The sequence below is a fragment of the Mesoplodon mirus genome, assembly GCF_964341445.2.
Source record: "Mesoplodon mirus genome assembly, chromosome: 20".
Lineage (NCBI taxonomy): Eukaryota > Metazoa > Chordata > Mammalia > Artiodactyla > Ziphiidae > Mesoplodon > Mesoplodon mirus.
The window spans coordinates 565,870-591,958 of record NC_138996.1 but is presented as its reverse complement, the minus strand read 5'-3'; the positions used below and the strand labels follow the sequence as shown (position 1 = coordinate 591,958).

At 40.5% G+C, this 26,089-nt stretch overlaps 2 pseudogenes across 2 annotated transcripts; one reads left to right on the top strand and one right to left on the bottom strand.

Moving 5' to 3' along the window:
- Nucleotides 1–2,614: 2,614 nt before the first annotated feature.
- On the bottom strand, nt 2,615–20,707 carry LOC309795882 (RNA/RNP complex-1-interacting phosphatase-like; annotated as a pseudogene). Its single transcript has 7 exons — nt 20,607–20,707; nt 19,126–19,201; nt 18,022–18,154; nt 14,355–14,482; nt 10,993–11,049; nt 5,893–5,939; nt 2,615–2,709 (listed from the first exon to the last, which is right to left on the bottom strand). The product of its transcript is annotated as an RNA/RNP complex-1-interacting phosphatase-like (transcript).
- Nucleotides 8,592–9,266, top strand: LOC309795900 (RING finger protein 11-like; annotated as a pseudogene). The gene is made up of 2 exons: nt 8,592–8,871; nt 9,091–9,266. The product of its transcript is annotated as an RING finger protein 11-like (transcript).
- Nucleotides 20,708–26,089: the final 5,382 nt, after the last annotated feature.

Genomic DNA, 26,089 nt, shown 5'->3' with positions numbered 1-26,089 from the left:
ATGGCAGCGTACCCCACGTGAGGGTAAGAGCCCTGAGAAACCTCAAGTCAAAACCCAGAAACCAGACAGCAGTGCTGAAACAGAGTTTCCATCTCCATCCCAGGATCACTTGCCTCCTCGTGGGAAGGTCAAGTTGATACCTCTGCCTTTTTCTGCCTGGGACAAGCCTCAAGCTCGACCTGCTCCTCGGAGGCCACAGTCTCTGGTCTCACATCTGCCTACTGTGGCAGACCGTGCCCAGACTGCCTCTACTAACTCAGCTCAACCTGCTGCAGCCACTTCATCCCAGCCAGCTCCTGCCTCTTTGCCAGGTCCTGCCAAACCAGCTCAGCCAACTGTGACCAACCCAACCCATCCGGGTTGGACCGACCATACCCAGCCTAGTGTCCCTCAGTCTGTTGCTCCTAGGCCTGCATCCTACAAAACTTCATCTGGCGCTTCTCTCCAGCGGGAGCCGGTTCCCCCTGCTGTGACTAAGCGCCACTCCCCACCCAAGCTCCAAACCCCATTTCTACTCCAAGACTTCAGCAAGCAACGAAGACCATGGAGGGAACCCAACGTTTCTGAGCCAGTCATGTCAAAGCCCATCGAACAAGAGCACAGACCAGAGCGGGAGGCCATGAAGAGGCGGGCTCAACAAGAACGTGTGAATGCTGCCAAATACACCTCTTTGGGGAAACTGCAGTTTTTCACTGAGAGGCAAAAAGAAATGGAAATTGCTTACTACTACGGATATTTATAGTAAGAGCAGCTAGGAATGTTGGTGCCGCCTGGGGTACCAGCTGTTCTTCCTTATATAAATAAGATAGGTATAAATTCCTCTATTTATTTTGACATATTTTAAAACAATAAAACTGAATAAGTAAATGTAATAGAATTAATAGATGAGTAATAAACCTTTTGAATTGTGAGATGCTGATAACTCTGGCGTGCTTCAATTTTTTTGGTTTTGTTTTGTTTTTGACGGGGTTGGAATCAATGTCTGCATGAGAAAGGAAGGACTGAAAGTCGGATGGGAGAAGGAAGGAGAGGGGAGGAAAGGGGTAAAAACTGAGGAAAGAGGAAGGAACGTAGCCCAGGGCCAGGAAGGTCGAAAGAGATTCATGGATTTAAGAAAGGAAGCAGGAGTGAGGGTGAAAGGGTAGAAGTGAAAAGCAGGGTCAGAGGTCAGGGTTGAAAGAACAAAATGTGAGTAGAGCTGAAGATGATGGAAGGTGAGTCTAGGTTTACTAGAAGAAATAGAAAAAGTCTCTTGGGGAGGTTGGCCTTAAGTCTCACAACCACCACGGAGGTATTTAAGAAAACAAGAGGTTCAGGACACATGTCTGAAAGGTTTGAGTTGCCTTATGCAGGTGTGATTATAGTGGGGGTATAGGGAAATCTCCCAGAGAGGTGGCTAGGGCTCAGAGTTATCCTAGGGGCAGCTGACGTTAGGGGCAGGGCCAAGGGAAGTGCTGCATCAGGAGGGAAACGAATACGGCCTGGAATGCAAATCACAATATACTCAACACCTAAGCACCAGGGCAGCTAATGCACTATTCAGTTAAGCCTGGCAACGACAGGCAAGGCCAGTATTCCTGTGCCACTTCACTTAGGAGAGGTGCAGCAAAGGGCTGAGGTCACATCGCATGTGGAGGTACAAGGCCTCAATTTGAGGCCCAAATGCCTCTGAAGTCCTTAGTATTTGCAAGTGCCTGCAGGCGTCCAACCTGGCTTTCAGAGCACAGCATGTTGAGGTTACTGGTGGACGAGATCAAACTTCTGGACAGGCCTAAGTATTAACTTGAGGGGCTTCCTCCATTGACCAGGGGGTGTGCCACCTTCTGTAAACATCACCATCAAGTGAAACGCACGAGAAGAATCCTACAGACGTGTCCACTGTCATGGGTGAGAGCTGTGGGACACGGGCACTGGGCAACGGCTCCAACAGCCACAGGACGCAGGCGCCCATTGGTTCAGGGGCTCCCTGGGAGGCCTCGTGGGGCTGCTCGGGGGAGTGAGGTTGGCAGACAGTCTCAGGGGTGGGCGTCAAAAGGAATGACGTGGGGAGAAGGGAGAGATGGAGGCAGTGAATAGTGGATAGTGGATAGTGAAAGTGGGAAAACTGGCAATTTTCATTTTCAAAATTATTTTTTGAGGTGTCATTCACATGCCATAAAATTCACCTTCTGAGACTGCAAATTCAGTGTCATTTTGTACATTCTCAAGCCTATGCAACCATCACCGTCATCTAACCCATCATGTATTCATCACTCCAAAAAGAAGCCCCTGTAACCATCAACTGGCCCTCTTCATCGCCACCTCCTTCAGTCCCTGCAACCATTCATTTCCCTTCTGTCACTATGGTTTGGCCTTTTCTGGACATTTCATGAAATAATACAAATGTGCCCACTGTGTGGGGCTTCTGTCACTTAACATAATGTTTATAGGTTCGTCCATGTTGTAGCATGTGTCAACACTTCATTCATTTTTACGACTGTATAATATTTCACATGCACACCACATTTAAAATTTCCATTCTCCCATTGATCGGCATTTCGGTTTTTTACACTAATAATCCCCATTTATTGACAGTTGATTCTGTGCCAGGCAGCACCAGGTTAAGTTACTGACCTTATTTCACAGATAAAGAGGCCTGGAGAGTGTGAAGAGTTTGCCCAAGATTAAGAGCTAGTAACTGGGGGAACTGGGGTTTGAACTCACGACGACCTTCAGAGGTATGAAATTCACATGACAGAACATTAGAAAAGGTACACAGGGGTATTCAATGAAAAGTCACCCTTTTCCCCATGTTCCTCAGCCACACATTTCCCTCCTCAGAGGCATCTGCTTTTGCCATGTTGTGGATCCTTCCAGAGAACTATTTATACCTCAACATGGATGTATCACAATTTATTGACTCATCTGTCCCACGGATTTGATATGTCACTTTCATGGTATAATAGATTCTTATACGTACTTATATTACTCTTTTCAGAGCTGTCCTGACTCCTTTTTGCCTATCCTTTATGCCTTCCATTTCTCTAAAATTCTTTTTATGTTCTATTTGATTTAAAAAACATTTTTCCTTGTCTTGTTTGTTTCTCTTAAGGCACTATCCATTATGTTCATTCACCTGTATTATTTTATTTTATTTATTTCTTTTTGGCAGTGTCGGGTATTAGTTGCAGCACGTGGGCTCTTCGTTGCAGTGCGTGGGCTCTTCCCTGTGACTCGTGGGCAATCTAATTTTGGCATTTGGGTTCCACAGCACGTGGGCTAAGTAGTTGTGGTGTCGGGCTTAGTTGCCCTGCGGCATGTGGGATCTCAGTTCCTCAACCATGGATCGAACCTGCATCTCCTGCACTGGAAGGCAGATTCTTAACCACTGGACAACCAGGGATGTCCCCACTCTTGTATTATTTTAAATTTAGTCGGCTTTTCTAACTTTTTTTCTTTTATTTTGAATTCTGTCCTGAGTTCTAGCATCTTACCTCATTCTGGTTTATGCTGTTCGTTCATGTTTTTTTTTATTATTGTAAAATATACAGAAAACAAAATTTAGTATTTCAACCATTTTTAAGTATACAGTTCAGTAACATTAAAGACATTCACAATGCTGTGCAGCCATCAGCACTATCCAAATTCAAAATAACTATGTCAAGAGCTTCCCTGCTGCTGCAGTGGTTGAGAGTCCACCTGCCGAGGCAAGGGAAACAGGTGCGTTTCCCGGTCCAGGAGGATCCCACATGCCGTAGAGCAGCTAGGCCCGTAAGCCATGGCCACTGAGCCTGCGCGTCCGGAGCCTGTGCTCTGCAACGGGAGAGGCCACAACAGTGAGAGGCCCGTGTAGCGCAAAAAAAAAATAATAATAATAATTATGTCAAAATATTGAGCAGGACTTCAGAAAGATGGAGGCAGGAGCATAGTTTCTGAATCTCTCCAAACCCTTTCATGGAAGAAGATCAAGTAAAACCAAACACCCATAGGTGGCATTTATCAGCATTTACCATCTCCAGAACTTTTTCACCATTGCAAACAGAGACTCTATAGCCATTAAAAAGTAACTTCCCATTCCCTCCTCGACACACGTTCTTTCATCTTTTCCATTGTTTTTTCTAACATCTTTTAGCCAACTATGAAATAATAGCTTACAGTTTTGATCTGTTTTTCGGACCTGTTTTTTCCAACTTGATTTTATTGTCTGAAGAGATGCTATTCTGCTCCTTATTCTCTTTTTTTTTTCTTACACTACCTCTGTACGGGACTTGATCCCAATCCTTTTCTTTTATTGATTTTTGAATGAAAAAGGTTTTAAAGCGCTTTGAAAAGGATGTGAGAGGCCAAGAGGAAACATGGTCTTCATGGCTGTTTCATCAATGCTTCACTTATACTCTTGTGAAATAACTGTTTTCCAGGAGGCATAAACCAGTGGGCTTTATCATTGGACAGAGTGCAGAGAAAGGACCCCATGAAAGCTGATCTCCTTAGCAAAAATGATTTAGTTATGATTTCACCCAAGATTGGTCACAACCCAGCCTGGGAAACTCGATGAACCAGAGACGAGGTATAATGCCATCTTTCCTTCTCTCTGCCTCAGCTCTCAAGGGTTGGTCACCTACATGTTATTAGTGATTATTAGTTGGTTTCTGTTCATAATTACTATCAGAAGACACAGCACTTATGGTCCCAATTACACTGCCCAGCTACGCACCATTCTTCTTCGTTTTGGCTTCCCGTCCACCAGCAGGAACCTCATTTATTTTTGTTCTCCCTTCACCACAGCCCAGTAATGTTTGTGAATGACTCTCAGTCTCACCAGAGTCTGTATCTCTCACTCTGCCCCAACACCCCACTGCATCATTCGCTCCCTGAAGTGTACTCTAGAAATTTAGGTAACCTGGATATTTACCACTGTTCACCATCTCTTATGAAACCAGAAGAAGAGCAGCTTTCTTATGGAACGACAGAGACCTTGTAAAGAGAAAACACCAGTCTGCAGGAGAAAGGGAAGAAGACAATGATGGAAATAGTTTCTGGAAAACTATTTTTACATTAGGTTTTGTTTGTTCCTGGTAAATAAATGGAAATCTTCTAAACATTTAAAGAAAATCTAGGGCTTCCCTGGTGGCGCAGTGCTTGAGAGTCTGCCTGCCGATGCAGGGAACACGGGTTCGGGCCCCGGTCTGGGAGGATCCCACATGCCGCGGCGTGGCTGGACCCGTGAGCCATGGCTGCTGAGCCTGTGTGTCCGGAGACTGTGCTCCACAACGGGAGAGGCCACAACAGTGACAGGCCCACGTACAGCAAAAGAAAAAAAAATCTAAACAACTAAATTCAGTAATACAGGAATATAACATTTTAAAAAATTTTCTTTGGCTGTGCAGCATGTGGGATTGCAGCTCCCCAACTAGGGATTGAACCCACACCTGCTGCATTGGAATGGCAGAGTCTTAACCACTGGAGCACCAGTGAAGTCCCAGGAATGTAACTTTTAGAGGAGAAGTTATAAACCCCTTGGTTATATGAACTGCAGATTTTTTTTTTACTAAGAAGTCATGTATTTTAAATGACTTGGAGCTTTAAAGAAAGGAAAAAAGGAAAGAAGGAAGGAAGGAAGGAAGAAAGAAAAAGGGGCTTCCTTGGTTGTGCACTGGATATAATATCAAAAATAAATTAATTAATTAAATAAATTTAAAAAAGAAAAAAATGCTGAAATCCACTGACTAATTATTAAGGCTGTTATATCTATTTCCAGATACATCCCTATATAAACTTTTAGTAAAAGGTTATCTTATGTCAGAAGAAATGAATTACAACCTTTTCTCTTTTTCCAAAATTTGAGAAATTCCCGTACACTTCTAACTTCAAATTTTATAAAAACGGAAAAGCAGTGAAATGCCTTATACTTACATCCAATTGCAGCATCTGGCCTCATGCCTTCTCTATCAATCAAATATCTACAAAACAACAAAATTCGAGTCATTTGTAAATAAAAAGAAAAGAAAATCAAGTTTTTGCAAAAAAGGTCCTATTTTGCTTTACAAATATATATATAAAAATCCTAAGAAAATATCAGCACATCTAATCAATAATTATTAAAGAATGATATACACCATGACTACAAAAAAGGCGTTACTCCAAGGACGCAAGGATAACGCAACTTTAGAAGAGCTATTAATATAATTATTTACAATAAGACAACAATTTAATTAATAAATGAAAGAGAATAAAATACAGGACCAAACTGGCAGATGTTAAAAAGTTCTCTGATAACATGCAACAGTCAGTTTGGGTGAAAATGCTCTGTATGCTAAAAACAGGAGACTTAATATGACAGAGTACTCATCAAGAACCAACAAATAACAAAAGGAAAATCAGGATAAATATGAACATGATATCTACAAAACCCTATCTAACCAACCATCGGAGCCAGAAACTTAGGACTCACCATCACTGATGGCTATTTCTCCCTCGGCCTCATCCTCAACCCACCACCAGTGCTAACAATGAAGCTGCCTACATACCTCTAGAATCTGTGCACAGCTTTCCACCAAAATGACCACCACACCCTGGTCCACGCCACCATTACCCCAATTTCTACAACAGTCTCCTAACTTGTTTCCTCTCTTCCACTCTTTCTCCCTGCAGTGCATTCTCCTCTCGGTAGCAAAATGATAGGTTGAAAGGGCAGTTGGGTGTGTTCCACACACTCACCTTCAACAAACAAAGTTCAGTTGTTTTCTATTACTCTTAAAGTCTGAAACCTTAAACATAAGCCTGAACAATTGACCTCCTACCGCACACTTGTAGCTCCATTATAATCACATGCTCCCCCAACAGCCCCACCTTCCAGGCCAGTTCCTCCAACACAGCATATGCTTTCCTCTTATAGGGTCTTTTGCTATTCCTTATGCTCAGAAATCTCTCCACAACCTCCCTATCTGGTTAATTCCTACTCATCCTTCAGATATCAGCTGAAACATCTGTAAATAAACCTTCTCTAATCTCCATGATGAGATCAAGTCCTCCCTAAAATATGATCTCATGGTACCATGTTCTTCTCCTTGGCACTTGTCAGAGTTGTATTTTACATGCAGAGTATGATTCTTGAATATCTATTCCCTCTCTGGACTGTTAGAATTCACAAAGCGCAGGTCAAGTCTCTTCACTCACAAAATTTCACAAGTCTTTTTGCTAGCACCCAGCACAGTGCTTAAACATAACACATGCTCAATAAGTATTTCCTGCATGAACAACCATAAACGGGTACAGTGTAGCAACATCCACCAAAAGCATAAGGACATAAACTCTATCATGCAGAAGTTCCATTCTGAATGAAGTAAACTGAGACAAAGCATATATATTGAATAGTGCTCACACAGGAATGTTCATTACTTTCATGTTTTATAATATCAAAAACTTCTGACTTTTATATGTTCATCCGTGAGCAAAGGAACAATGCAGCATTAAAAATAAATAAGTAAACAAATGGGACCTAATGAAACTTAAAAGCTTTTACACAACAAAGGCAAGTGTAAAGAAGATGAAAAGACAACCCTCAGAATGGGAGAAGATATTTGCAAGCGAATCAACAAAGGATTAATCTCCAAAATATATAAATAGGACATGCAGCTCACTATTAAAAAATCAAACAACCCAATCAAAAAATGGGCAGAAGACCTAAATAGACATTTCTCCAAAGAAGACATAGAGACGGCCTCCAAGATGGCCAAGAGGCACATGAAAAGTTGCTCAACAGCACTAATTATTAAGGAAATGCAAATCAAAACTACAATGAGGTATCACCTCACACCGGTTAGAATGGGCATCATCAGAAAATCTACAAAGAACAAATGCTGGAGAGGGTGTGAGGAAAGGGAACCCTCTTGCACTGCTGGTAGGAATGTAAACTGATACAGCCACTACGGAGAACAGTATGGAGGTTCCTTTAAAACTAAAAATAGAATTACCACATGATCCAGCAATCCGACTACTGGGCATATACCCAGAGAAAACCATAATTCAAAAAGACATATGTACCCCAATGTTCAAGGCAGCACTATTCACAATAGGTAGGCCATGGAAGCAACCTAAATGCCCATCGACAGATAATAGGATAAAGAAGAAGTGGTACGTATATACAATGGAATATTACTCAGAGATAAAAAAGAACGAAATTGGGTCATTTGTAGAGACGTGGACGGACCTAGAGACTGTCATACAGAGTGAAGTAAGTCAGAAAGAGAAAAACAAATATTGTATATTAATGCATATATGTGGAATCTAGAAAAATGGTACAGAAGAACCGGTTTGCAAGGCAGAAATAGAGACACAGATGTAGAGAACAAACGTATGGACACCAAAGGGGGAAAGTGGGGCAGGGCGGGGTTCGGTGGTGGTGAGATGAATTGGAAGATTGGGATTGACATATATACACTAATATGTAAAAAATAGATAACTGGTAAGAACCTGCTGCATAAAAAATAAATAAATGTTTAAAATGCAAATATAAATTTTAAATAATTAATTAATTAGTTAATTTAAAAAAAAAGAATGAGGTTGGAAGACTGTCAAAACAGCACACGGAACACACACTCAAGCCCTGGAAGATGAGGAAGTGCCTTAAGTCCCCCACTTCGGATGACATCTCGCTGCCTCACAAGTCTCAGTCCGACTGGGCTAGCTTTGGCAAGGGGACAGAGCTGGGTCAGGAGCTGCTGCTGCCATATCTGGATCAAGTTCCAGTTTTGGTCTATCATTCAACACCTAGCCAGACTCGCCTAGCAACTCAGCTGAGAGGAACCAAATAGGATAGCTCAAAGAATAGGCCTCACACTGCATCAGCCTAAAGGTGTTTATGACCCTGGAAGAAATGGATCAGAAGAAAGGATCCGGGGGACTTCCCTGGTAGTGCACTGGCTAAAGACTCCACACTCCCAATGCAGGGGGCCTGGCTTCATTCCCTGTTCATGGAACTAGATCCCACACGCATGACGCAACTATGAGTTTGCATGCCACAACTAAGGAGCCCAGTGGCTGCAACTAAGACCCGGCACAAACAAACAAGAAAAAATCAATCAATAAAATAAAACCAATATTAAAAACAAGATGCGGGAGTGTGTGATCTGTATGATGGACTTTGCTTACGAGAACCCAGTTTGATTTCTGCTGTGTATGCAGATCACCTGGGCTGTACAGATGACTGGCTGATGAGATCCCTTACGTGCCCCTCCTGCATGGAGACAGTTGATGCAGCACTGCTTTTGTCCTACGAGTCTAACTGAGTCAGTGTCTCTCACCTGACTTCAAGAGAACCATCATTTTTGGTGGTTTTGATCTTTTGTCTTTGAGCCCAAAGAGCCGGGGATTAGGAATTAAGATCATGCATGAAAGTTTCCTAAAAATTCCTGAACGGCTGCAGATGTTGGGGAAAAGTACGTGATAGTTTAGAAATTTAGGGGGAAAAGTAGGATGCTATTTTTATGGAAAGCCTTCACCCAAGGTTTAAAAATATAATTGTATTTAGATCTTGTTATTGCTCCAGTATATAGGATTTATGTAAAGTGTTACAGCACCTATATAGGTTTTAATTCTGTGTCAAGGATTAGCATAAAGACAGTGGTTGTTTTTCCTAAGTGAGATAACATTCTGCTTCCCCCATCCAAATTCTTTCCTGAAGTTGCTGGCATCTCGGTCAAGGTTTTACTTAATAGCTACATTTTATAACACTGGCACACAAAAAAAGTAGTTTTAAGCTTGCTTGCATAGTTCTTGTTTTTAAGAATAAACATAGAGCATTTATTTTTTACTTTATAGGAACTCCACAAGTTAAGGTCCCATTATTCTTTTGCTGTGATTGTTGTTACTATTGATGGTGCTCTTTTCTGTCTTTGCTGGTTCTTTCTAATCTACCATTTGTCCTTATTGGCATACGATCATCTCAGGGTCACAAGATGGCTGCTGTAAAACCAAGGATCATATTCTAACAAAACAAGGAGGAAGCAGAAAAAGAGTCCAAATGGTCATTTTCCTAATGCATATTTATCTTTTTTCAGAGAAAAATATCATTCTCATAAGCACAATAACAGCCTTCCCCTTATTACTCATTTGCCAAAACAGACTGATATGACCATTCATAAGACAATTTATGGCAAAGAGGGGTATGATAATGATTGCCTCAGCCTAACAAGGATTTATCCACTAAAGCTGAATGCTTCACTCCTCAAAGAAATCAACACTTTTCTACATACAAAACACAAGTCTCTTGAAGGGTTCTTCATAAGTGCATTATTGAAGAATTTGGTATGTCATGAGCACTTAAGGATTGGACATTCAACTGTAGTAGTGTCCATGTTGGTTAATTTTCTTACAAGCCCCATGATGAGTTTGAGAAAAACTGAAAGAATCAGAGTATCAGGTTCTATTAAATTCTTACATATATCTTGCTTAAGTTTTTGTTCATTAATTTATATCCAACTACCTAAAGCAAATTTGGAGGAAAATAATAAATAAATAAATAAATAAATAAATAAATAAATAAATAAATAAATAAATAAGATTGAGGTCTCCAAATATTTTCATAGGAAGATGTCCACCATATATTAAATTATAAACCAGAATGTCTAAATACTATACCATTAAATCACATGTACAGTCAGTTCTGTATATCCAACGGTTTCATATCCTACAGATATGGAAGGCCGACAATACTACACCATTTTACATTACGGGACTTGGGCATCCGAGGATTTTGGTATCCATGGGGAGTACTAAAAACAATCCTCTGCAGATACCAAGGGACCATTGTATATGCTTATATCTGGATTTTTTATGTCTCAAAAATATGTGCTAAATTATTACTGGTCATAACCTCTGAGTAGGGGGCAAAATTGCCTTCCACTTCATACATTTCTCTGACTGCATTTTTTGCATTCAGCTTACATTAACTTACATTACTACTGTAAACAGAACAATTTAAACATGGTCTGCCTCTTGGGGTTGGCCACTCACCTGCAGATGACGTAGCCAGTCCTGTTTAAATCAGGGGTACAGTGGACACCAATAAGTCTGTATATAAAAAGGGAATATGGAATTAAGTAAGCAAAGTAGAAACACTAAAAACAAGTTATACAATTTTCTGAAGAGTAGCCTTTATTAGTTACCACAACACGACCACTATCCTGAAAAGGAAAAACTCTGAAGAAAAGAGTGTTTTTGCAAGAACATACTATAATGAATTAAGTACTATAAAGTCAAAATTCATTGTGTTTTGGAATTTTTGCATAGCCTCCAATCAGATGCAATTGTATGGAATGGAGAATGTCCATCAGGAACTGATTTGACTATAGTAAAATGGAGTGGAAAAAAAACAGGCTATCAGAAGAATAGAATTTGTTTTTGAGTGAAAGAAATGGAATGCCTTCACATTTCATGCTCAATATTAAAAAGAACAAACAGTTTCTGAAGGGCTCTTGGGGTCCCAAAGCACCTCCATTCCTTCTCTCATTCACTGCTCCTCACTTGCCATGGGTCTACGTGCCTGAGCAGGTCTCAGGTGAGTAGCACCGTGCTTATTTCACAATGAAAAAGTAAGGCTTCAGACGTAAGCCTAAGCTGCACAGCAGGCAAACAGAAAAGAGACTAGAATCGAGTCTCACATTTTTCCAACTATGCCACAGTATTTCGTGGACCAGCACTTAATAAAATTATATGAGGAAGTAAATAAAAAACAACAACAAGTAGCTGATCTCTGCAAAAGGTATGTCTGTGACTACGTGGTGCATGGCATTCGTCATCTCCTGCCTGGATTACTACCGCCCTACAATTCTAACAATCACTTCTATTTCAACTGATCTTCCACATGGAAGATGTTACCTTTCTAAAATAGAAACTTGGCTGGATTGCTCTGTTCCTTAAATATCTTAACTTAGCACAGAATAAAGCCCAAGTTTTTAGCACAACATTGAGAACTCTTTATAAACAAATACCAGTCTGTCTCTCCAACTGAATGATAAGTTCAAACTAAATTACAAGGACCTACATCATCCACCTCCCTCCTTTCCCCTGCCAGCCTCCCTGATCCCACTCTCCACTGCTCTGCCCTCACTCACTTTCCCCTATCCAGCCACACTGGCCTCCGTACTATTCCTCAAACATGCCAAGCACCGTCGTGCCTCAGGGACTTTGCACCTACTATTCCTTCTGCTTCAGAACATACCCTCCCAAACCATCTCCACTCTCCCTGATATCCAATGGCTCTTTTCTCACTTCAAGGCTCTGCTCAATCGACATCGTAATAGAGGGGACTTCCCTGATCACCTACCACATTCCCTCACCTCTTCTTCTTGTTTTTCTATTCTCCAAAGCATTTACCACCACTTGACATTCCACATATTTACTTATTTACTCATCTCTCTCCCGCACTAGAATGTAAAGTACAGAAGGGCAAGAACTTGGTTCTGTTCCTACTGCCTCGAACAGTGCCTTCAACTTAGAAGGTGTTTTATAAATATTTGGTGTAAAGGAATGTATGAATTCCTTGCCCTTTCACACTACCCTCTAGTCACACAAGAGGCTGCCCCTCCAGAGCACAAGTTCAAGCCCTGTGCCTTTGCTACCTGTTCGCAATAGCTCAGCTGTCCTTTCCTCATTCCAGCAAAATCCTCTTCCACGAAGCTCAGCTCAAATGCTGTCTCCTCAGTCAGGCCTTCCTCAGTTTCTCCTCTATATTCCTGCTGCACTTGATTCTTTTATGATAATTAACCCACTTAGAGTCACTACATGGTTATCTTCCTACATAACTCTAAGTTGCTACTGAACAAAGACTTCTAGTCACCTCTGTATCCCCGTGCCCGAACAACAAACCTATAAGGCTCTCAGTGTTTACTAAAACAATTTATTTTCGGAGTCTCTTCGAATTCTAGGGAGTGGATAGTATTGTCTCCTCCTCATTATCAGTGAGCCTGCCATCTGTGGGAGGGGCTTATAGCAGAGGAAGCCACCAGTGGATCATAACTAAGGTCCTGAGACTGCAATGGCAGAGAGCATGGTGAAGTTAGCCCACTGCATGCAGAAGACCCACAGAGGAGTCAGCATATGCAATGGACGACGCTTGGTATAACATGTGAACAATCAAGGTTGACAAACGTGCTCTCATGCACTTGTAAGGATCTTCTAGCCCACGCGGATCACACAGAACACACACAAAGGAGCCTGGAGGAAGTGAGGAGGCCGGCAGCTGCACCCTAACATCTTAAGAGGCCACATTTCTGTGACTACGGTTTACACAAATCAGAAAATTTGCCTCCTTTCTAGACACCCTGGATATCACAGGCAAGGCCAAGTCTCTCAAGTTTAAAAGCTAAAGTACAGGGAAGATCTGTGAATAGGGCTTAAGATATTTAAGAGCTAGGACCTGCATTAAGCAACCAGCTTATAGAATGAAAATTTATCTTGAAAATCCAGTCTCTCCCTCTCTTTCTCACCTCCTATCCACTATCTTCCCACCTCTATCTCTATTCCTTCTCGCTACTCCCTGTTTTATGTATATGTGTTTATCATTTTTTATATATATGGAATATGTACTGTCTGTTAGGTTTATTTAATAAAGTGAACACTCCTCAGGCTAAATTTAGAAAGGAAAAAACGAACACTTTCTTTTGTGGGTCAATGGTGATCCAAAGACAAAAGATACCTCAGTCTTAAAACATGGCAAATACCATGTTCCTTCTGACAGTTAGATGGTAGAAAAAGGCAAGGACGCTATTAAGACCTAGTATCAAGAGAGTACATCTTAAAGCAGAAACAAGAAAACACCAGCCTTTTAAGTTCTTCCTGTCTGTCAAGATAAGAATAAGAGGTCGTAGCGTTCTTCCTCACCTGCACCCAAAGTATAAAAGCAGCAAAAATATCTTAAACACATACGATGAGGAAGCCACTCTTCTGGTCCACTCTGCTTTGTTTGGCTTCTAGGGGTCTGTCCCACTCCGAACTTTTGCTTTATGTTTTCTCTTTTATATACGCTAAGAACCTGAGAGTCTTAACCTTTTCTTCCACCTCTCAACCAATAAATAGGACAAAAGAACATTTTTATTTTTTTATGTCTTTTCCATTCAAATGTTTAAAAAAGAGATAAGTAAGCTAGTTCAGTTCATATTTCTCACAAAAATCACTTTCCAAACTAAACTAAATTGTTTGTGACCATAAACAGGAAAAACACCAAACTGTATTAGCACCATCTGACATTTCCACCTTCATGTTACCAAACACAACAGGCCTAATGTCACAACTATTAAAAATGTTAAAAATCCCAACCCCACTCAAAATGCATACCAAAGTTCAGGTAAAGGGAAAAAAAACAAAACAAAAAGAACTCGCCATTATCTTTATTTTCTTTCAGATATCCACTAACAGCACATTGAAATCTAATAATAGTGTCATCATCTGGCACCGGATGCCCAATTGTACAAATGTTTAAATAAGGAATAGTTTCTGGTAAGTCCTATAAGGCAAAACCATGAAAATATGTATTATTTCCTTTGTAGGGAAAGAATAAAAAATTAATTAGAGAAGGCGGAATATAAACCAACAGAGGACATTAAACTTAGTATGTCAGTCATTCTGATAAGAGCCATTTTCTCCAAAGCTGCTTTAACCAGTAAGTATCACTTGATTTTCATTAAAACTGCAGAATGGACAGTTACTAGGCATGAAAAACGAAAAGCAAATCTATGTGAATGAATGCACATGTAACTCAGAATGATATAAACAGTTCTACCTACATTTATGTTCTATCTTACATTTCAGGGGCCATACAGAGGCTGTGATCTAAGTAGAATAGTAGAATAGATTCAGAAGAACTTGGATTCGAATTAGGAAATAGAGCAAATTTCAGGCACTGTTGAGAACTGGTATTCTTGGGGTGGGAGAAAGTAGACTATCAATAGAAGACAGAAAAGGATAAGTGAAAATTCTCTAGTTCTGAATTTAAATGGAAAGTAGCAGTATGAACCTACGACACATTTTAGAAATATTAGCAACAAACATACATATTGCCTAGCTCTGACTACTGAAAAAGTCTAGAAATAACTGATGTCATGTCAAAAGGACTCAGGAGTCACTGAAAGCTCCAACTGGTCAAACATAGGGCCTCAGTTAGAATAGTAACTGTAGCGGAGTCCACAGTGACATGAATAAATAAATTTAAAAAATTGGTCACCACTGGAGGATATTTGTCCATCAACTCATTATTTTGAAAACTGTTAAATCAAAGAAGAGAATCATGCCTCTACAACTGGGCAAACAAATAGTTGATGAGGGGAATCTTCTCCTTATAGAAATATACCCAGCTAATAAGTGAAAAAAAGAAAAACAGAATTCACCATTTTATTTATTTATTTAATTTTCAGATACGTGGGCCTCTCACTGTTGTGGCCTCTCCCATTGTGGAACACAGGCTCCGGACACGCAGGCCCAGCAGCCAAGGCTCATGGGCTCAGGCACTCTGCGGCATGTGGGATCTTCCCGGACTGGGGCACGAACCTGTGTCCCTTGCATTGGCAAGAGGACTCTCAGCCACTGTCCCACCAGGGAAGCCCCCACCATTTTTGGAAGCCTCAACTGAATTAATGGATGTAGGTATGAATCATCAGTGACTGCTAATATCACAGAAATAGAAAACTATAAGTCTCCATGGAACAACACATCATCACCTATGAAACTGTCTTGCCAAAACAAAACATGCAAGCTTCATTCTGATCAACTACCAATTTACAGGAAATAAAAGGACTGAAGAATAGGTTAGCAACACATGGAATGTAACCATCAAAATCTACATGGGACAAATTACCTGCTTTCTTTAAAAATAAAATTCAAGGAGGAAAAAAAAGTGAGAAAGACATGGAGGGAGAACCTATAGATTAAATAAGACTTCAGAGACCTAACAATCAACGGCAAAGTGTGCACCTTATTTGGATCTAATTCAAAATTCTTAAAAACAATTTTTTTATGACATTTAGGAGACAACTGCAAATTTGAGCACTCACTGGGTATTTACTATTAAAAAATGATATTAAGGAATAAAAGTCCTATATTTTAAATATACATACCAAATATGTATAGGTGGGCCTTCCCTGGTAGCACAGTGGTTGAGAATCTGCCTACCAATGCAGGGGACAAGGGTTCGGGCCCTGGTCTGGGAAGATCCCACATGCCGCGGAGCAACTAGGTCCGTGAGCCACAACTACTGAGCCTGCGCATCCGGAGCCTGTGCTCCACAGCAAGATAGGCCGCGATAGTGAGAGGCCCACGCACCGTGATGAAGAGGGGTCCCCGCTTGCCACAACTACAGAAAGCCCTCGCACAGAAACCAAGACCGAACACAGCCCAAAGATAGATAAATAAATAAATAAGTAAATAAATAAATAAATAAATAAATATTTTTTTTAATGTATAGGTATAATTACATGTTGTCTCGGAGCTGCTTCAAGATAACATGGAATGGGGTGAAACAGGTGGGGGTATAGATAAAACATGACAGCCATCAGTTGGTAAATATTAAAGCTGGATGAGTTCACGGGTATACAGGGAAAATTTACAGTATTTTGTATACTTTTGTATATGTTTAAAATTTCTGATAATTGTTTAAAAACAAGACGACACTGTAGACAACCCTTTGGCAGTTTCTCAAATGTTAAACGTAGAGGTACCATACGATCCAACAACTCTGCTACTACCTACACGGCACAGCTAAAAGGACTGAAAGCAGGGATTGGAACAAATATTTGAACACCAATGATCACAGCAGCATGATCCACAATAGCTACAAGGTGGAAACAACCCAAGTGTCAATCAACCGATGAATAACGAAATACGGTATATACACACAGTGGGATTTATTAAGGCAAAAAAGGAATGGCACTGTGTTACATGCTATAACATGGATGAACCTTGAAAACACTAGGCTTAGTGAAATAAGCCAGACATAGAAGGATCAATATTGTAGATTCCACTTACACGAGGTACCTAGAAGAGGCAAATTCATAGACACAGGAAATAGAATAGAGGTTACTAAGGGCTGGTGGGAGGGAAAATGGGGTTGTAACTGTTGGACGGTTACAGAGTTTTTGTTGAGGATGATGAACAAGTTTGGGTTATAGACAGTGGTGATAGTTACACAACACTGTGACTGTATTTAATGCCACTGAACAGCATATTTATAAATGGTTAAAATAAATATGATTTATGTATATTTTACCACAGTAAAAAAAAAAGAGGAATAACTGAGTTGAAATTTCAGTTCTTCCTTGTCCGAGACTCAGTTTCATCGTCTGTAAAATTAGTAACTGTAGTTGTCTATCCTCTGAGCTTAGTGCAGAGTAAGCACTCAGAAGGAGATCTCAGTACTACTTCCACTTCAACAGCAAAGGATTGTTGTAAGGATTAACTAAGTCAATGGATATGAAAGAACTTTCTAAATGGCTATACAAATATTAACAAACTTTAGGTGTTACTGTCTCCCAAGGCCATGGAACAGGTCAGAAGAAGGATAATTCTTTTGCACTGGTATGTCCTACATGGGCCAAGAGAATATATGGGTTTCTGTACTCTCTCAGAAGGTATTAGGAAAAGAAAGCATAAAACTTTGAGAACAATTGTCTTTTACCCTGATGCTTAAACATGCTCCGGCAACTGCTGCAAATAATTGCTAAAGACATAATGGACATACCTTTCTTTCCTTTTAGGCTACTAATATTCTTGCTAAAAGTTTACTTCGTTTTCAAAACATAGAACATGGAAGCTTATAGAATTTCTTCAGCATATCTACAGCCTACTGCCAAATACTATAGTTCAATTTATATCTTTCATCTCATTTTGAAACAGCAATTACAAATGTGTATTTAAGGAAACCACTAGCTTCCCTTTCTGAACCCATGAAAAGAAGGCCAGGATTCACCTTAGCATAAGATGATAACTACTGAATTTCTATGAATTATGACAGTATCAGAAAGAAGGTCGTTTTCAACTACGGGTTCCATTTACCTCGGGCTTAGAAGAGCGGCGCGTGTACGTTAGGTCAATTATCAGCCCGAGTTCTTCATTCTGTTCTTGGATTTTCTTAAAAAAGATGCAAGGGGGAAAAACATTCTTCTAGAGCAAGATTCTTTTCAAAACTCTGTCAGAAAGAATAAAATAAGAAGGAACATGTGTCTAAAATCCTTTACTATATTATCCATTTATTCAAACCCTGTGATGCTAACATATGAGACTCAAAGTAATGTTTCCTCCTCTGGAATTTACAAGTGATATTATAATCCTTTCTTCCAGACAGATTAGACAGAAGAAAATAAGCTCACTTCTATATATTTATTTCTATGTGTGTTTATTTCATGTTGGTGTCCTAACTGGGCTGTAAATTCCCAGAAGGCAGGGACCACATCAATTTTGCCTACCACTGGATTGCCAGCTCCAAGCAGAGTGCCTGTAAATAGACACATAAATAAATACTTCTTGAACATCTACCTATATGAAGGATGGCTTTCACTGCTAAATATTCTTTTATGTATTTGGCTTATTTATGTACTCTGTTCCATTGATCTGTTTGGTTATTCAAGTGCCAGCAACACACTTTCTTTTTAAACTAGTTTTAGAGCAGTTTGACATTCACAGCAAAACTGAGCGAAAAGTACACAGTTCCCACTTAAAGCCTCTCTCCTTCACCCACACAGCCTTCCCCATTATCAACATGCCATACCAGTGTGCTTCATTGGTGAGAATTCATGAACCAACACTGACACACCATTATCAATCGAAGTCCATACTTTATTGCATTCATGGTACAAGTAACTGACTATTTCTTTATTTCTAGTATAGTCATACCCAAACATTTACATACTGAGATACATATTGCTGTCTTAATCATTACTTTATTCTTTATTTATACTTAGGGCATTCCGTTGGGATTTTTTTTTAATTAAGTACAATAGTAGGTTGTATTTATCTATAAATTCCATTTCTGGATAGTAAAGGAGGTATTAAAAAGTATTTTCTATAAAAAGGCAAAATGGAGTATGACGGTGTTGAGAGCCAGGGCTCTATATGGTGAATTCAGATTTCTGGAAGAATACGGTAATAACTTTTGCTTACCTTTTTTAAAGGAACTTTGAAAGCAATGAAACGAGTCCCAGGCATCCGCTGTCCAACTGGGAGATAGTCCTTCCAACTATTAATATATTTTTGTTAGGCAAATTTTATGTTAGGCTGTTTCCCTGCATAGGATGAATGTGCCCTGCAAATGGAAAGCATATCCCTCTATAGTAGGTCCCTCTTCTTTCTGCTTTGCAATTTGCTGCTCCACTTATTCAACCCCACCTTGTAATAAGCTATACTACCCTTGTTCCTGTTTCCCCATCTTGAAAACAGATAAAAAGCAACAAAACAATGCAAAGGTCTCCACAAATAAGGGATATCTAAACCCAGAGATGGCCAGACCTTCTGTATCCCTGATACAACCTAGCCCGGTGTTGACTACAATGGTATCATTAATACATGCATGTTGACTGAAAGTGTTTGAACTCAATTCTTCCACTTCACAGTTGTGTTTTAGTCCTCATACAAAACCTGATGATAAAATTCGTAATGCTAGGAATCACAGTGAACAATAATATCTGAACTGATTTCTGTAAGATGAGTGAGAACTAAGGTTAATTCAGTGTATCTGAAGCAAAGAAAGTGGGGGCAATAGTGGCACAAGATGGGGCTAGAGAAGCAGAGAGGATTCTAGACCAAGAAGAGTCTTAAAGGCCAACGGTGTGTTTTCTATTCTCAAAACAATGGTTTTGAGCGCTGACTATGAGCAATGTTCCAACTTGCTTTTAAGGTTTCTTGTGTGAAGAATGGATTGGAAGGAAACAAGAAATATGGACACGAGTTAGGACCTAATTGCAACAGACAGGCAAGTTCAGTATTAGCATGTTGAGGAAGAGTTGACAGATTCAAAAGAAACTCAGGAGATAAACTGAAGCGGGCTTAATGGGCTATGAGATGGAGGAAAGGAAGGTCTTAGGGAATTAAAGGGTTTACTGCACACATGAGCCAAGTCCAAAATCAATCATTTGAACGCACAGAGGTAGATCTCTCAAATGACACCGGTTAGCAAGCAACAGTATGGCCTTTATAATTCCTAGAGACACCACAAATCAACTGTTTCGATGGAAAATCCGGCAGTACCCGTGCGTTTTTTCACTCAACTTAGTTGCAGTTCCACTTACTCACATTTTCTCTGCCAAAACAACACAGCTTGAGGAATAGAAGGGGACTCCATTTTGGTAATTAAGGAGTGTCCACAACACTCACAGTCCCATCTTAAAAAGCAGTCCCTCTGCATTTTACCCGAGGAGAAATGGCCAGAGCCTCCCTTTTAAAACGGTGGGGGCAAATCAGAACATCTCACACTGTCCCTTTCAACCACTGTGAACTCAGCCGCGAGACGACCAATACCCTCTATAGCACAGCGCGGACGGGGCAGCGGCCGGGGGCAACAGTGACAGCAGACAGCACAAGACACGAAGCCCAGGCCCAGGGGCTCTGAGCTCCACCAGCAACGCCCAGGGGCCGAGGCATATTACCTTTCCGGGATGTGCTTTCCGCCCTTCCTCCTGGCCGACCAACGTCCGGAAAAGCCGCGACGCTGACCCCAGTGCACACGGGCATGATGCCACTGGCTCATGTCACCCCCAACATGCCAACCACCCAACGCCAAGAGTGCCAAAGTCGCCAACCCGGCGGCCCTGGTGCCAGCACACGGCCCAGAGCCACAAACGCCCAGGAACAAGCCCACGCGGCTCGCGCGCCTCTTTCTACTGCGCATGCGCCACGGCCCGTCCAGATGACGTCACCACGCCGGCGGACGGAGACGCTTCAGTAGGGAAGAGGACTCTGACGGCTGCAATTCCCTCCTTAGCCGGAGGCTGGTAGCAGACGTTCATTAGTTCGCGTGTGTACCCTTCAGAATTCCACTCGTACGGGACAAGGAAAGTTGTCCCACTCTCCCAGTTTCTTGTGTGGTTCTTTCAGATATTTCCCAGATGCTTACATTCACACTTGTTCTATCTTGTACGTATTTCTACGTAATGGATATCCTGTATTTTATAGAAGAGCAGTATAGTATACACAGTCTACAATGTGTCTTGGATAGTGATGTTCCCAGTCAATTTTTGCATACATCCCTTCTATTCTCTTTAATAGCTGCGTCACATTACATAATTTACATGGCCAGTCCAATATTCATGGACTTTTACTTGTTTTCAGCTTGGGGATATTTTGTTTGCTTTTTGTTTTTGACCTCTGTTACAGATAGGCTGCAATGTGAACCTCTTTATACATGTGTAGAGCTATACATAAATTTCTAGACGTAGAATTTCTGGAATGAAAGAGATGCAAACTTAAAATATTGAAAGATTTTCAATCAATCTAATCTGCCTCATCAACCTTTAAAAATATTCTATCAACTTATACTCCACTCATAGTGAAACATTTATTGGGTTTCCATTATGTGGCTGGTATCATGCTGGAGGTTGGTTGACAGTATGTATTTACGTTTTAGACAATACCACAAAAAGCCTGAGAGAGATAAGAGTGGAGCTCAAGTACAACATTTCCTCACAGTAGCAGGCATAGGGATAAGTACCTGTTAGAAAACCTGTGAGTCCTGCCACAAGTGGAACAGCAAAGAACAGCATGTCCTACAGTACGTCTGAAGGTATAATGGCATACTAAATTCCATTGTTATTTATAATAACAAGTGATTTTTGTTAGTTTTACTTTTTAGTTTTTCATTTCTGGAAGTATCTTACATACACTGTTAGTAATCTTCACAACCATTTGAGGTGGGTAAACTGAGTCAGGAAGCTCAGAATTATTGAATGAATAATTGAATGAATAATGAATGAATGAGTAAAAAGATCACTACCTTTAACGTATGTGGGACAGTCATAGTCTAACCAAGTTTCAATCCACAAGCATTTATTTACAATTCTGAAAACTTCCACATAATTACAAATGGGACGATACTAGTAAAGTACTATTTAAATAAAGAAAAGATACAAGTGAGCACAACGTACACAACGTACAAACTTACAATTAGGCACAGTCGATTTGGTGCTAAGTCATAAAATATTCTTTTGCAATTTATGAAAATTATCCAATAGGCTTGTAATGGCCAAAAAGTACAACTGATAGAAATATCTATAGACATGACAATGTACAAATTGTGACATAAATCTATCAGAAACTAGAAAATCTATGTTGGCCTTATAGTTCCAGCTTGCTAAAAGACACAGGCTTTGGGTGGGTACACAAAACAATCCAGACCTGGCCAGAACAGGGTTTCCAGAAAGTATGGGAAGTAGCAAAGAGTAGGCCTCTCGATGGGAGTGGGTGCAACATGAGATGAAACAATGCCTTAATGGGTATGTAGTATGCTCGCGTGGAAAATATAGGAGCAAGGGATATTTGGAGAATCACACAGCTAAGTACTTGACACTAACAAAATCGACCAGTATCCCATAGGGCCTCAGGTACCATGCAAGGATTTGAGGGATTCCAGTATTTAATTAAATTACAATGTGACAATGGGAAGAATTAAGGAGAGCCTCAGGGGTAGACGAACTGGGGATGTTACACCAAGACATGTCTCAGTTAACCTGATGGTTTCAAAATGCAGGAAGTGGGTATAGGGGACAAGACAGTACCCTAACTCTAAGAATAAAGGTTCAGGTCAGGGTAGGGCCTGATGTTCCTAAGTGTTGAAAGAGAGGTCTTTAGTTTCTTTCCCCTACATGTAAGATTCTTTTAGAGGTTAGGATGAAGCTGAGCCTGCAAGCTAAAGTTAAATGGCTGGAACTAGGGAGAGAAAATAAGTTACATAGGCTAGGAACCAGGAAAAACCTAACTAAGGGTTTGCCTCAATAGAATTGAATGTTGGAACTGAATATTTTAATATGTAAATATTTTACTGATACCAAAATATCTTACCACACTTCCCCCAATCTCACACCACCCACCCTAACCTGCAGTAGCTATGGGTCCCTTACTTTCCTTGGAAATATAGACAAAAGAGACTGATCTGGCTTGCAGGTATTTAGTAAGTTGTTAGCCTCACATCACATACTAGTATCATGTAAGTAGGCCATCTGAAGTAGGAAGCTTAGGGGAAAAGCCCTGAAAAAAACTTAAAAGCTTAAGCCACATCTCTATACTACAACACCTTTCACAATTTCTTCTCAGATAAGCATCATCCCCATCAGTGAAACAACTCATATCTCGTAACAGGAAAAACAGGCCTAAAAATTACACGTGTGTCTTTCGAGGTCCCCTCTACGGGATATCTTCCTGGTACTAGAAAAGTCCCCAGAAAGATCAATCTTTGCACCCCTCCCTGAAAGCTTACCACCAAGGAAAATGACTAGGTCCCTAGATTTCCTCCCTCAAACCACCTAACCTCACATATAAATCAACAGCAATCAGCCCTTACTCACATTATCACCGTCACAAGAGCAGTTAGGGAGAACAGCACTAACCACGGGAACTAAAACAGAGGCAATCCAGGCCAAATTGGGCTGATGGCAGATATCTGCTCCTTACGCTTGGGTGCATAATTCGATTCACCACAGTGTCTTTTTCACAGACCATTTTTACACTTTCTCCACAAAATACAACAGGTCAAGTTCGTTCATGATGCTTCAAGAGAAAAAATCGTCACGAGAAAAACATGCAATATGCCTTACAATGTTGGAGTCCTTAAAAATATGGCAAGGAAATAACCATTTGAAAAAATTTTTAAAAATTAAAAAAATTAAATAACCATTTAAACCATTTAAATAACCATTTAAAAAAATCTGTGTTCTACAAACATACCAGTGAATTCTATTAAGAAGGTAATATGACAAAAAACAAAATGAGAAATACATGTAAGACTGTTCTCTTTAGTGTTCAGAATTCATGGTAGTTGCTGCACTATCGAGCTACTTATATCTATGACTGCCTGTTCTGGTCATACAAAATGCGGCCAAAGTGTGTCTACCTGTTTCCCACAGAAACCAACAAATCTACATGAATCTCTTTTCTCCTGGGCCCTTTCACCTTATCTGCTCCCAGTTCTCCAGCAATGTCCTCTTCCTTCTCTAATTATTCTCCTCTTCATTTAGCTTGGCCTTGCCCCCAAGCATACAAGACAGAGAATCCTAGAGGTCCAAGAGTCTAGAGTGGCTGTTTGAAAGGGGGAGGAGATTACAGTAACTGCCACACTGTATATACTTCTCTGCAAAGAAAAAGCCACAGTATTCAGAATGTCTCTCACATATAAAAGAGCTGGATGGCAGGATACCAGTGTGGCCCAAGGAAACATAGGTAGCAAATTAAGGGCAAAAGAATTGCAACCAAAGGCTGGAAGAGGAAAGGTCTGCAACCAGCTCTGTCTCCTAGCTCTCTGCTATTTGCTTCCCATGGGCAGAGTCTATTCTGTGAAGCATCAGGCACTGAAAAGAAGGCTCCTGCTGCTGGAAGTTGACAGCAAGTAACATCCATGAGGGTAAGAATGCAAGATCAAGGCTTGTCATAGAAACAATGCCCAAAATGGGAAAAAAAAGAAAGAAAGCAGAAGAGAAAGGGAAGTCCAACCTGGCCAAGCCTAGCCCAACCCAAGGAAGGCAGGAGTCAAGGAGAAGAAACTAAAAGAGAAGAGCCTTGGACCACAACATTCCCCACAAGGTACACTCAGCAAACTTCACGCTACTCTTTAACCAAGTTACAAAAAGAGCTTCTGAATCCCTACTTTTGCTCCTTAAAAGCTGCTATAAGTTCACGAATTAGACAGATATGATTTCAGAACAACTGTAATAGTTCAAACTAGATGGCTCTTTCCTTCCTAAGGATATTAATTAAATAACATATATATAGCTCTAAGTATATGATACATAAAATATAATACTCTGTAGAATATAAGTAACTGTTTGTTAATTATATTAATGAACGTCTGTAAGAACCATTGCAATGTTTTCCCTAATGTAAGAGCCAGGGGGAGGTAAATCTGTCTTCTAGGATTTCCTCCCCAGAGCTAAGAAATTTAGGTGGTGTTTTAGCTCTCCTACACCCTCTCCACCCATCCCTACCTTCCTGTTGGGGATCAGACCTCCCCACTGGCTATCTCATATCTTTCAACTGCCTGCTTTCTCACATCATTCTCCTACCAAACCTACTACCACTTGGTAGAGTCTTGGGGTTTCCGTGGAGTTGTCATAAATAAAGTCGGATCATCACAATGGACCAGTGACCAGTGACCAGTGACCAGTATCCAGTGACATTTGTACTGTTCAGCTGCAGCCACTCAGACATCTTCTGGTGTTGTCTCCTCATCCCTTCTATCTGCAGGTGATGTTTCCTCTTCTTCTCTGACCATGTCAGGTAAGAAAAGAAACTTCTTAAAGTTTTTCGTCAGATTAATTTTGCCCCTAAATTTAGTAGTAGATTCAAACTAGCACGGAATAATGAGGGAAACTATTGAACTACAAGTCTGGAGACCTAATTTCACTTTTGACTGTGGCATTTACTTTCTGTGTGACTTTGGACAAATCATTGACTGTCTCACAATGCCTGATTTTTTCCTTCTCTGTTATGTTAGGATACTACTTTGGTTGATCACTCTGATCCCTTTCTTTTCTAATATTGAGCCTTAAAGGGTACCCATGTAGAAAATGATATCAGAGACTTCTCAAGAGTGTTTCAACAGAAACATAGAAACGCCAGGTGACATAGAAAACTAGCAATATATAGCAAGATGTTCCATCTCTAATGGTCTCCCTCCACTAATATTTCGACTAGTTGAAAGGAGAAAATAGCGAGAGAGGATGGAGAGTACTGGGCTGTAGGGAGGCCCAGAGTCTAACGTAAGGATGTTTAGGATTGTTTTCATCAGCCAAGACTGACAGGAACCAAGTGATAGGAAAAAATATAAGAATGAAGAGGGAAAGCATAGAGGAGCTCTCAAGTAAAACGTAGTTTGCAATGGAATGTTGATGGGAACCAAAGATTTTAAATTAAAGCAGAAACAGCA